Below are 14,700 nucleotides of genomic sequence, written 5' to 3'. Positions count from 1 at the left end.
ATTTGCAACATATATGCCTTTTACTTCGGTGATTTCACTAGTAAAATTTGACAACTGGGTATTCGATGGGATTATTTCCTTATCTCTCCTTCCCAGTTTCTTAAAGAACTTGTACGTGATGAGATTTAGTATTGATCCACCATCTACAAGTACCTTCATTATTGGTCGCGCATTTATCTTGGCATTAATGTTGAGTGACCTTAAATGATTGGAGACATTTTCCGGGGGCCTCTCGAATTCTATTGTCTCTTCGTTGTTGAAGCGGAACCGAGCTCCCTCCTTTTCTCGAAACGTAGCATCGCTACCATTGCTAGATGCGGGCGATTTTAGTCGAAACTCATTAGGGATACTAACCTGCTTATGGGAGATTCGAACCGTGACTTTGGCTTTGACGCCTCTTGGGGAACTGGTTGCATGTGATCCTTTTCTCGAGCAAGTCAAGCTTCCTCATCATTTGGTTTACACCTGCAAACTAAATTCCTAGCCCTTCGAAATCGGGAGCTACTAGTTACAATCGCCACTGGCTTGGCTTGAGCGAAGTCAACCTGATTGGATTGTTGCTGTAGGTGACGAATTCTTTTTTTCTTTTTTATTCTCCTTTTAAGGGTACGGGTCATGGCCTCTTTTGGGGCCTCTATCTCCTCATACCATAATCCCTTAGGTGGATCATTTGGTATCTTAAGGGTTCGCCGAAGACATGGTCTTACCGGGGCATAGTAACCCCGATAGATGTTGTCATCGAGCTCCTCTCCCCATCCAAAAAGAACTTCATTAGGAGGGTAAGTAGGCGAGGAAGCATCGCTTACGTAATAATCGAATTTACCGCTAAGCTCTCCTCGAGTGCCAATAGTAGAGTCTCCCTCCTCAAACCTTTGGTTAAATGACTTATAAGGCTTTTGATGAACAGGAGATACCCTTGATGCTGCATTCTTGACTTGGGATTGCTTTTGACTCTGTCTAGAAACCCCGGCATTAGGAGGCTTCCTATCGGCTCGGTCATCCCACCAATAGTCATCTTTTTGTCGATTTATACTCTTCAACCTTCATCTACAACGTGCATATAGACTCGACAACTTATACCACTTCCTTGAGTGCTTTAGAGATACCATTGCTATCATTACGGGGAAAGGATCGGTGTCTACATCCATTAGGGATTTACCCTCATCTGCAAACTTGATCTTCCCCTATCGAATTGCTTCTTAGATAGTCTTCTTAAGAACAAGGCAATCCGAGATGTTATGGCTCCATGAATGATGCTATTGACAGTACTTCTTTCCAACTAATTCATCTTTAGTTGATATTTTCCACCCTTACGTCGCCTTGATCTATCCATCAGCCAACAACATATCAAAAATCTCCTCAATTCGACTTATATTGAAGGAATAATCCATAGCTTCCTTAGCTCTAGCTATGATGGTTGATCTTTCTTTAACCATCGCAGGCCTTAATGCCTAACAAGTATATGGCTTGTCAATGACTATCTAGGCAACAACTACTTCGACGGGGTCTATCGATTCTTTATCGAGGTGAGATGGTTCAATAAAATTTATATCTCCTCTTCGTGTATGTCTTTTATCCTTTTCTCTAAGTAGACTTTCATGCTTGATAGCTATTGTTGATAGTTCAAATAAGTTTACACATTGCTAGTCGACCATTCTATCCCGAATTTCAAACTTCAATCCGTTAAAGGAAAACTCTGCAAATGTTTTCTCGAGCAAAGGGACCAAGCATTTATTCCTAGCTCTCTTGAACCTTGCAATGAATTGGTCGACAGTTTCATTTGCCATTTGCTTCATTGTTGATTAGTCGGCAATCGACAAATTCGGTACAGCTCATTGGAACCGGTTATGAAATCTTCCCTCCATTTGCTCCCATGTCAATACCAAATTTGGCGGTAAGGCAGTATACCACGTAAAGATTGTCTTCGACATAGAAAGTGGGAACAACCTTAATTTCCAATAATCGACATGAGTAGTGTCACCACACAAAGCCAGAAAATGATTGATGTGTTCGTATGTGGACCGATCATCCTCACTAGTAAATAATGTAAACTCTGACATCTTGAATCCCCTTGGGTAAGGGATCGTATCCATCCAATCGGGGTATAGCTTACGATAGACATTAACTCTATACATCATCGTCGGATCATTATACCTAATCACCGGGTCGACTGCTAGCTGATTTTGATACATGGGCTGGTATGGTATTTGGTACCCTAGCTGCTGCAGAGCTTGATACTCCGGCTGTAGTGCTAGGTTAAAAACCTGAAATCTTGGTTGGGGGGCATGCGGCTGCAAAACTTGATACGCTGGTTGGAACCCTGGTTGTGTGAATTGTTGTTGGACGTGATATCCTAGTTGGAAAGGCCGACTTGGTGCCCAAATGCGGGGCAACTAGTCCCGCCCCCTAGCTTGACATTGCCCCCTAGGAGAAGTTGGTGCGGCTCCTTGATTTTCGATAATCATGGGTACAAGTAGCACATTTATAAGGACAACGTTCGGTTGAACTCGAGCAGTAACAATAGGTTGAGCAGTAGGCATATCTAGTCAATTGAGATAATCGGGCACCTCATTTGGATCTGCATTTGCTTAAGGGTTCAAACCATCAATTTGGAAGATAGGTAGCTCTTCTCGTCATTGTAAAATCCTAGCAGGTACTGTTGGTGGTACTTTCTGCCCAGCAGAACCCACGTTCATTGACGGGGTAGGCGATAAAGGGGTGGACCTGATAGGTATGGGAACATTCCCAACTTGAGGCTGTGATGGCCCTGTCGGAGTTTCATGTTGACCCAAGGCACACTCATGGTAAGTATTAATGATTAACGGTCTAACAACATCGGTCATTCGTTGATCTGCAAACTCATTCTAAGTTTCCTTAATTGTACGTCTTATCGACGACAACATGATGGGCATCATTTCCATGTTCCTCCTTGGCTCTTTGACATGTTGTCGAGGAATGTCATCATCATTACCCTGGACCTGGTTTAGCAACCCATGAGCAGTTGATGACTCCGTTCGTAGCACCTCTTCCATGGGTTCGTCCCTAACTCCATCTAAGTTTTACATCCCCTTGTACGCGACATAGTACTCTCTTGAACCGACACCTTCGAGTCCCACCGAGTGTGCCAAAAAAGATTGTTAACTCAAATCTTTTATCGAATGTAAGCGATTCATTTTCCAATAAGGAGTTCCGAATCAATTTTGAAAAGAAACTCTCAAATGCAAAAGATGTATTGATATCAGTAGCACCACACGTACTCTTAACCAATCAATGGTCGATGCAATCGATGGCCTATGATGCACCGATCATGAAGACACAACACCAGAATTTAATCGACGATGCTAGACGGAATGTATGACATAATGTCGAAATTTAATCGACAACACCGGACAATGTAGGACACAATGCTAGAATTTAATCCACAACACTGGACAATGTAAGACACAATACCGAAATTTAATCGACGACACTAGACAATGTAGGACATAATGCCGGAACTTAAGCGATGACACTAAACTGTGGGTAGATGCCAAAATCTAATCAACGATACCCACCCGGGATAAGAAACTCGTCAGGATTGAATCTACGACGGGACCAAATAAGTTTACACAATGCTAGCCGACCATTCTATCCCGAATTTCAAACTTCAATCCGTTAAAGGAAAACTCTGCAAATGTTTTCTCGAGCAAAGGGACCAAGCATTTATTCCTAGCACTCTTGAACCTTGCGATGAATTGGTTGGATGATTTCACTTGCCATTTGCTTCATTGTTGATTAGTCGGCAATCGACAAATTCGTTACAACTCATTGGAACCGGCTATGAAATCTTCCCTCCATTTGCTCCCATGTCAATACCAAATTTGGTGGTAAGGCAGTATACCACGTAAAGGTTGTCTTCGACATAGAAAGTGGGAACAACCTTAATTTCCAATAATCGACATGAGTAGCGTCACCACACAAAGCCGGAAAATGATTGATGTGTTCATATATGGACTGATCATCCTCGCTAGTAAATAATGTAAACTCTGATATCTTGAATCCCCTTGGGTAAGGGATCGTATCCATCCAATCGGGGTATAGCTTACGATAGACATTAACTCTATACATCATCGCCATATCATTATACCTAATCACCGGGTCGATAGTTGGTCGATTCTGATACATGGGCTGGTATGGTATTTAGTACCCTGGCTGCTGCGGAGCTTGATACTCCTATTGTAGTGCTGGGTAAAAAACCTAAAATACTGGCCGAGGGGCATACGGCTGCAAAACTTGATACGCTGGAACCCCGGTTGTGCGAATTGTTGTTGGACGTGATATCCTAGTCGGAAAGGCTGACTTGGTGCCCAAATGGGGGGCAACTAGTCCCGCCCCCTAACCCGACATTGCCCCCTAGGAGAAGTTGGTGCGGCTCCTTGATTTTCGATAATCATGGGTACAAGTAGCTCATTTATAAGGACAACGTTCGGTTGAACTCGAGCAGTAACAATAGGTTGAGCAGTAGGCATATCTAGTCAATTGGGATAATCGGGCACCTCATTTGGATCTGTATTTGCTTGAGGGTTCGAACCATCAATTTGGAAGATAGGTAGCTCTTCTCCTCATTGCAAAATCCTAGCAAGTACTGTTGGTGGTACTTTCTGCCCAACAGAACCCACGTTCATTGTCGGGGTAGGTGATAAAGGGGTGGACCTAACAGGTGTGGGAACATTCCCAACTTGAGGCTGCGATGGCCCTGTCGGAGTTTCATGTTGACCCAAGTCACACTCATGGTAAGTATTAATGATTAACGGTCTAACAACATCAGTCATTCGTTGATCCGTAAACTCATTCTAAGTTTCCTTAATTGTACGTCTTATCGACGACAACATGATGGGCATCATTTCCATGTTCCTCCTTGGCTCTTTAACATGTTGTCGAGGAATGTCATCATCATTACCCTGGACCTGGTTTAGCAACCCATGAGCAGTTGATGACTCCATTCACAGCACCTCTTCCATGGGTTCGTATCCAACGCCATCTAAGTTTTACATCCCCTTGTACGCGGCATAGTACTCTCTTGAACCGACACCTTTGGGTCCCACCGAGCGTGCCAAAAAAGATTGTTGACGCAAATCTTTTATCGAATGTAAGTAGTTCATTTTCCAATAGGGAGTTCCGGATCGGTTTTGAAAAGAAACTCTCAAATGCAAAAGATGTATTGATATCAGTAGCACCACACGGACTCTTAACCAATCAATGGTTGATGCAATCGATGGCCTATGATGCACTTATACTGAAGACACAACACCAGAATTTAATCGACGATGCTAGATTGAATGTATGACATAATGCCGAAATTTAATCGACAACACTGGACAATGTAGAACACAATGCTAGAATTTAATCCACGACATTGGACAGTGTAAGACACAATACCGAAATTTAATCGACGACACTAGACAATGTAGGACATAATGCCGGAATTTAATCGATGACACTGAACTGTGGGTAGACGCCAAAATCTAATCAACGATACCGACCCGGGATAAGAAACTCGTCGGGATTGAATCTACGACGGGAATCATCGACAGTTTCTTGTTTTACGTGCCATTCTCTCTCCACTTTTGAGGATTACCGCCCATTTCTGCAACTGCTTTAATCGTGACCTCTTTCGCGCATCCTTTTTCCTTTGCTTTGTGAGAAATGCCACCAAAATTCATCCTTGACACGTGGCGTCCTTACAGTTAATCAGACTCTAATTCTAGTACACTCAACTGTAGCCGATCACGACTTCCTCACATGCCTGTCACGTGACTCCTAGGGTAACTTTAGGGGCCAACAATAATACGATAGAAAACTAAAACACCTTATTAAATTGAAGAATTTGACGCTAGAAATTAAAAGGAAGGATACTTCTATTATAAAGCCATTTTCTTCGACTAAGGAACAGTACAGGAGAGAAAAGTAAGGTACAATCCCATTTAAGTTCTCACTTAAAGTGAACATGAAATCTTTTGTTGTTATTCGAGAGAACGGGAAAAACCAATGAACAATAGAAAACAAAACAATATCTTGTCGCCCCGTTGCTGGCAGTGCAGTGTTGGTGTTCATAGTCTTCCCACTCGTTTGTTTGTATCCTCTAGCGAATTTGCTCTTTCCTGGTACAATCATTCCTCCTTTTGTCGAGTGTAAAAAGATTGAGCAATAGAAAACAAAAAAATATCTTATCGCCTTTCGAGGAAGTTTCCCATGGAAGACTCCGACTTTGTTGATAAAAAGATGGCTTGATACCGTAAAAAAACTAAACCAATATATTTATGATAAATTTACCCTAAATTATTTTTTGACCAATAAAACCCCAAATTGGTACAGTTGTGACAAATTTATCTCAAACTATCTTTTTGAGGACAAAAAAATCCTAAACCGATACACTAGTGACAAATTTACCCTAAATTAATTTTTTTAATCATAAAAAATTTCAAACTGGTATACCTGTGACTACCTTCCATTAAGTTGGGTTAATACTACAAAAAATTTCAAACGTACACACATATGACAAATAGAGGGTAAAAATCTCAAATTGATGAGCTAAAAAAGGGTATCTTGAGCAATTGCAATAATTAGGTTCATTGATATTCCTATACCCTCTATTGCCAAGTGTCATACAACTTAGTACTTTAACGGTTAGATTTAATGAAAACTAATGAAGGGTGAATTTATCACAAATGTATTAGTTTGGGATAAAATTGTCACAAGTATATCAATTTGAGATTTTTTTTTGTTAAAAAATAGTTTGGATTATTTTGTCACAAGTGTACCAGTTTGAAGTTTTTATGATATTAATCCAAAGATACATAGACTTCTAAAAATTATAAATATTTCTACGTGAGGTTTTGCGCGGAAATTGCAGCGTTGGTGTTCAGAGTCTTCCTACTCGTTTGTTTATGTCTTCTAGCGGCTGATATTTGGCAGGCATCATCATTCATCCTTTTGTCGGGTGTGTAATGATTGAGCAATAGAAAACAAAATAATATCTTATTGCCTTTGAAGGAAGTTTCCTATTGAAGACTCTGGTGACTTTGCTAATAAAAAGACATGAAGACCTCTCAAAAATTAAAAATATTTCTGCGTGAAGTTTTCCGTGGAAATTGCGGCGTTGGTTTCCATAGTCATCCCACTCGTTCCTTTATATCCCCTAACGATTTGCTCTTTAGCAGGCATCATCATTCATCCTTTTGTCGGTGTATAAAGATTGAGCGATAGAAAATAAAACAATGTCTTATCGCCTTCCGAGGAAGTTCCCTTTAGAAGACTCCGACGGCTTTGCTGATAAAAAGACAAAGAGACTTCACAAAAAATACAAATATTTCTGCGTGAAGTTTTGCGTGGAAATTCTGGCGTTGGTGTTCAAGGTCTTCCCAATCGTTTGTTTATATCCTCTAGCAATATGCAAATTGCGTGAAAATTGCAGCGCTGATATTCAAAGTCTTCCCACTCGTTCGTTTATATTTCGCAGGCATCATCATTCATCCGACAAAACTTTGCTGATAAAAAGACACAGAGACTTCTCCAAATTATAGATATTTCTGCGTGAATCACACTTGGCAGGCATCATCATTCATTCTTTTGTCAGGTGCATAAAGATTGAGCAATAGAAAACAAAACTATATCCTATTGCATTTCGAGGAAGTTTCCTATAGAAGACTCCGGTGACTATGTCGATAAAAAGACAGACACTTCTCCAAAATTACAAATATTTCTGCGTGAATCACGCTTGGCAGGCATCATCATTTATCCTTTTGTCGTGCTCTCTGTGTCTTCTCCAAAATTATTGTCCACTCTGTGTCTTTTTGTTTTTTGTTTTCTATTGTGTGAATCACACTTGCCAGGCATCATCATTCATCCTTTTGTCGTGCTCTCCATGTCTTCTCCAAAATTATTGTACACTCTGTCGCTTTTTATTTTTTGTTTTCTATTGTGTGAATCACACTTCGCAGGCATCATCATTCATCCTTTTGTCGTGCTCTCTGTCTTCTCCAAAATTATTGTCCACTCTGTGTCTTTTTGTTTTTTGTTTTCTATTGTGTGAATCACACTTGCCAGGCATCATCATTCATCCTTTTGTCGTGCTCTCCATGTCTTCTCCAAAATTATTGTACACTCTGACTTTTTATTTTTTGTTTTCTATTGTGTGAATCAGACTTGCCAGGCATCATCATTTATCCTTTCGTCGTGCTCTCCATGTCTTCTCCAAAATTATTGTCCACTCTGTGTCTTTTTATTTTTTGTTTTCTACTGTGCGATGCAGACTTACCAGGCATCATCATTCATCCTTTTGTCGTGCTATCTATGTCTTCTCCAAAATTATTGTCCACTCTTTGTCTTTTTATTTTTTGCTTTCTATTGCGTGAATCACACTTCGCAGGCATCATCATTCATCCTTTTGTCGTGCTCTTTGTGCCTTCTCCAAAATTATTGTCCACTCTGTGTCTTTTTATTTTTTGTTTTCTATTGTGAGAATCAGACTTGCCAGGCATCGTCATTCATCCTTTTGTCGTGCTCTCTGTGTCCTCTCCAAAATTATTGTCCACTCTGTGCCTTTTTAGTTTTTGTTTTCTATTGTGTGAATCACACTTCGCAGGCATCATCATTCATGCTTTTGTCATGCTCTCTGTGTCTTCTCCAAAATTATTGTCCACTCCGTGTCTTTTTATTTTTTGTTTTCTATTGCATGAATCACACTTGGCAGGCATCATCATTCATCCTTTCGTGGGTTTTTTTCCAAAATAATTTTTTAAAAATAAATATTTACTGATTTGAGCCTCGCTCGGCGGTTGTATTGCCGAGCGAGGCCCGCTCGGCAGGCCCACTGCTGAGCAAGGCACAAATCCGGCCCGCGTTCCTTTTTTTTTTTTTTAAATTTCATTTTTTTTTAATTATTGATACTTAGAATATTTATTTTATTTATAATTTTTTTTCTTGTGAAGCTTATATTTATAACATTATTAGCAATAATTAATGTAAATATTTATTAAGATATATAATTAATAAATAATGTTGTGATATAATGTAATATAGCCGCAGGAATATGTTGGAAACCACAATAATGGATAAATGAGAAACCGCAACAAAAGAGTGGAACCGAGTAAAGAAAGAGCAAAACTTTGGAAGAGCATATCTCATCGCTCGGGCGTCCGTTTGAGACGATTTTTTTTATTTCACGTAATTTTTTGAGAGGAATCCATTGGCAAATAGCCGTAGGCGGTTTGGCCCGCCTTTTTCTCCAAAAAATGTCGTTTTCCTTGTCAATTTTGCATTTTCTCCCTTCGGTGCCACTTCTCGATATTGAACGAACCCTCCTAGACATTTTATTTCAATCTTTCAGCTGACCAAATTTGTTTGGGGAAAGAGGGATCTTTCAGCAGACCGAATTTGTTTGGGGAAAGATTGAAGTAAAATGTTAAGGAGGGTTCGTTCGATATCGAGAAGTGGCACCGAAGGGAGAAAATGCAAAATTGACAAGGAAAACGGCATTTTTTGGGGAAAAAGGCGGGCTAAACTGCCTACGGCTGTTTGCCAATGGATTTCTCTCGAAAAATTACATGAAATCAAAAAAAAAAAAAATCGCCTCAAACGGACGCCCGAGCGATGAGATATGATCTTCCAAAGTTTTGCCTTTTCTTTACTTGTTTTCATTCTTTTGCTGCGGTTTTTAATCTTTCCATGCGGTTTTTAACTCTTTTGCTGTGGTTTCCCATTTATCTATTACTGTGGTTGCCAACATATTCCTGCAGCTATATTACATTATATCACAAAATTATTTATTAATTATATATCTTAATAAATATTTACCTTAATTATTGCTAATAATGTTATAAATATAAGCTTCACAAGAAAAAAAAATTATAAATAAAATAAATATTCTAAGTATCAATAATTAAAAAAAATACGAAATTAAAAAAAAAAAAGTGAGCCGGGTCTTTGCCTTGCTCAACAGTGGGCCTGCCGAGCATGAGCTGCTCGACAGGCCCACTGTCGAGCGAAGCCTAAATCAGTAAATATTTTTTGCTTTCTATTGCGTGAATCACACTTCGCAGGCATCATCATTCATCCTTTTGTCGTGCTCTCTGTATCTTCTCCAAAATCGTGCTCTCTGTGTCCACTCCAAAATTATTGTCCACTCTGTGCCTTTTTATTTTTTGTTTTCTTAAGGCATCATCATTCATGCTTTTGTCATGTTCTCTGTGTCTTCTTCAAAATTATTGTCCCCTGTGTCTTTTTATTTTTTGTTTTCTATTGTGGGAATCACCCTTGGCAGGCATCATCATTCATCCTTTTGTCGTGCTCTCTATCTTCTCCAAAATTATTGTGCTCTCTGTCTTTTTATGTTTTGTTTTCTACTGTGTGAATCACACTTCGCAGGCATCATCATTCATCCTTTTGTCGTGCTCTCTATGTCTTTTCCAAAATTATTGTGCTCTCTGTGTCTTTTGTCTTTTTATGTTTTGTTTTCTATTGTGCTCTCTGCGTCTTTTTATTAGCAAACACCAGAGTCTTCTATAGGAAACTTCCTTGAAATGCAATAAGATATTGTTTTGTTTTCTTTTGCTCAATCTTTATACACCCGACAAAAGGATGAATGATGATGCCTGCGAAGTGTGATTCACGTGAAAATATCTATAATTTTGGAGAAGTCTATGTGTTTTTTTATCAGCAAAGTCACCAGAGTCTTCTATAGGAAACTTCCTCGAAATGCAATAAGATATTGTTTTGTTTTCTGTTGCTCAATCTTTATACACCGGACAAAAGGATGCATGATGATGCATGTGAAGACCAAATCGCCAGAGGATATAAACGAACGTGTGGGAATACTTTGAACACCAACGCTGCAAAGCCAGCAACGAGACGATAAGATATTGTTTTGTTTTCTATTGCTCAGTGTTTTTTTCCATTCTCTCAAATAACAAGAAAAATTTTATGTTCACTTTAAGTGAGAACCTGGGTGGGATGTACCCTATTTTTCTCTCCTGTAATGTTTCTTAGCCGAAGAAAATTGCTTTAGCAACCATATTGTTAAACCAGAAAAGACAACGAGAAGTCAGCATTGGCTCCATGAAACAAACAAAGAACAAAAAGAAGTCAGCATTGGGGCCTGATAAGCACATTAGCGTACACAAGCAATGAGATAACTCGCTCACACAGAATGGGCACACCATGGAAAGAGAATTCATGTTGAGGTCTCGCAGCAAAGATCACACTCACGCCAAAATCATATTGCACTGGGAGGGAAAATGCAGTTTTCTAACAACCTCTAGGTATTACACACTATCTACTTATATAAAATGAACATGGATAAATTAACGCTATGAACAGATATATGAAGATAGCAAAGAGGCCATACAATAATCAAAGATATAACAAACAATGGGTACATTAAAATTACTACACTACAGCTGTAAGATGTACTCTATAAATTAAAATTACTCAATCTAACAAGGCAACACAATTTTGTGTCTGAGCATCGAGAGCAAGCCACAGATTCGTTCATGGATTATACCTAGTGAGTAACTGGGTGAACCAACATATGGAAGTAAAAAAAGAATAGGATGGTACAGAACAATAAGTGCCTATTAGCCAGACCGTTCACAACGATCCCATTACCAACATAGGAGATTATGTTGTAATATGTCTCGAGTTTGAGTTCGTTGTTGACATTTGATTTTTTTATCAGTCTTTTTCAGTTTAATTTTCAAAAATTCATAAAAAATTCATAAAAAGTTGAAAAATTGAAAAATCAACTTTGGGGACCTTAGCCAAGCCTAGGGAACTACTTTTGAACAAAATTTTTTTTTTTAGATTTTTCGCATTTTTAAAATTTTCTCTGAAAATAGAAAAAATGCTTGAAAATTCATAAAAATTAGCATTTGAGGTAAAAAAAAATGAAAAAATAGCCAAAATTTTTATTTTAATTTCCTTTTCATTTTTACCTCTTAAAATTTCAAAAATTTGATTCAGGACCCCATGCCTCTTTATTGAGCATAGTCCGAAATTGAGCCAAAAATTACAATTTGAGTCATTTCTTTTGCAATCTTTGCATTTTTAGAGTCATGACATTCAATTTTAATATCCTGCACTTCAATTTTGTCCAATTGCCCCCTCAATTGGGCGAATTGCATGGATCTGGTAAAATTGCACAAAATTCTTTTAATTTAGTCCATGGGTTTAATTGAATTGAAATTAATCAAAATCCGGGACTCGCCTTGCAAAGGTAAGACCTCTACCTTATGTTTTTCAACATTTTGAATCGATTGGCATGGGTATTTTGATCTGAATTAGCCGTCTAAGGCTTCAATTGCTCACTTTTAATTGTTGGATCTTGTGAACAAATTGGGGATTTTGTTCAATTTGCAACAAAATTTTGGGAAAATGATATTTTTGAATAGAATTCATCATGTTGATTCCAATTGTATGGTTTAATTCAGAAAATTTTAAGGTTTAAAGGGGTAATTTGGCAATTTCAAGTCGCCCGGGTCAACCCGGATCCGACCCATAGACCCGGGGGACCTTCCCCTTCTTCTTCCCCATTTCCCGCGCAATTTGCAATTTTGCAAGTTGAATTTTGATCATGAAATTAACAGATCAATTGGCCATAATTGGAGGAGCTTGTGGAGGGCTTTTGCTCGTCACCTCATCCCGCATCGATCAAGACCGGTCTCAGGCCAAATGATCGCCGGAGGAGTTCCCGCGAAGCCGATCAATGCCATGGCCACCTGCGAAAGTCAACTTTCACAGATCGTTTAAATTAACATCTAATTCGCGTACTGCGGAGGTGCAAATGGTCTTGACGGAATTCCCCACTATTCCCTTGCCGTCAACGTGCCAAAATGCACGTGATGGCACGTATATTTCAAGTTGGCGAAGCTTGCCCAATCGCGCTCCAATTTCAAAATGTAATATAACTAACTCGACGAGCATTCTAGAGGGGAGAGCTAGCATTTTGTTGACGAGACGAAACCGAATAGAGAGAGAGAGAGAGAGAGAGCAAAAGGTAGAGAGAAGAGCTCTCGCGAGCTCTCAATTCTACCATAGCCAGAACTTCAAGCTCAGGCTATGGAACTTGAACTTGACCAATTCAAGAAGCTTGCTTGAGCTCCAAGGAGACGATCGCCACCTTCCTCGCAGCTCGACATCTTCGTAAAAGGTGAACCAAGTTCTCGACCTTCACTCTCGGTGTTCATGGCATCTCATTACTTCGTCCATAATTCTATGAATTACAGTGTGCATTTTGATCCTTGAACATCATTGACCACATTCGCAACCTGCATGTGACATCCCGAATTCCGACCCACTTTCGAAGCTATGAATGAATGAAATATCTCATAGATGTATTTTAGCTGAATCTCACTCGGAATTGATCCTCTTGAGCAGACTAACCAAATGGGAATGACTAGCTAGGAAAATCAAGTACGTAGACCTAAGAACTTGATCCTAGATTGACTCTTTGGCCATGAAAATTGTCGAGGGAATATTATGGACCAATATAGGCCAATCCTAGAATGATTAAGGAACGATTTGGATAATACCCTACGCTTGGATCACGGATGATTCCGTTTGACCTCGTATGGGTTCCGAACGTCCCTAAATTATTTTCTAATGATAGTGCCCATCGGGACTAATGATTGACCCTCGCAATTGAATGAAAACCAAAGTCACCATGACTCAAGAAATTCTTAAACATGATATTAATCACGGGTTGATAAGCGTAACTCCTAAAAGCTGCCCGTTAGTTTGAGATACGCTGAAATTTCAATTGATCAAAATTGAACACGAATCGAGCTTCAAGATTTGATGTCGGACCTTTAGGGGTTTTAATAATAAAATTTTGGATGTTTCCTCATCCAGTGTACAATTTCTTCGCGGTTCGCCCTAAAGGGTTCAGGAAAAAAATAAAATTTGGATTGGAAATGGGAAAAGACCAATTTACCCTTGGAGAATACCCAAGATTTCACTTTAGCTCAAGGGCATTTTGGTCATTACACCCCTTGGCTGAAATTTTGACTAGTCTTGGGAGGTAAAATTACTTTTCTACCGTTCTTGACTTTGAAGACCCAAAATATCTCTCTCAAAAAATTGTCCAATCTTTTAATTAATCAATTTTTGGCCATCTTCTTCTTTATTGCAAAACCACTTTCTCTCTCTAGCTCATTCTCCCTCCCCTTGGCCGAACTCCATTGTCCCTCTCTCTCCCTCACCGAAAATTCTTCAAACAACCGCCGGTGTCGCCTTGAACCACCAGAGCACAACTATCGCCATGAACTACCGGGAACCGTCGGATCTTGTGGGTTTTTAGCAGAGCAAAGGGAGTCGCCGGAGCCGCCGGATTGGGGTCAAAACTTCTCTCGATTTCTCACCGGAAAACTTGCTAAAATTATGGTAAGCTGGTTCCCAATCTTAGGTTAGGTATCTAGGGTGCTAATAGACTATAGATTGAGTGATTTTGATGAAGAAAATGGTTGGATTTGTTCTTGATCTTGGGTTGGCCGAAAATGAAGATTGGAGGAGAGAGAAAATGTTGTTCTTGCATGAATAGTGATTTTTCATGATTGCTAATGGATAGCTAGGATTTAATCTAACTTTTCTTGCTTTAATCCAACGGCCTAGAATGAATCTTGTTTGGGAAGCTTAATCCGATGGCTAGGATTAAATCCTACTATGTTG

This window comes from Rhodamnia argentea, chromosome 3 (genome assembly GCF_020921035.1).
Source record: "Rhodamnia argentea isolate NSW1041297 chromosome 3, ASM2092103v1, whole genome shotgun sequence".
Classification (NCBI taxonomy): domain Eukaryota; kingdom Viridiplantae; phylum Streptophyta; class Magnoliopsida; order Myrtales; family Myrtaceae; genus Rhodamnia; species Rhodamnia argentea.
This window is presented reverse-complemented; position numbering follows the sequence as displayed.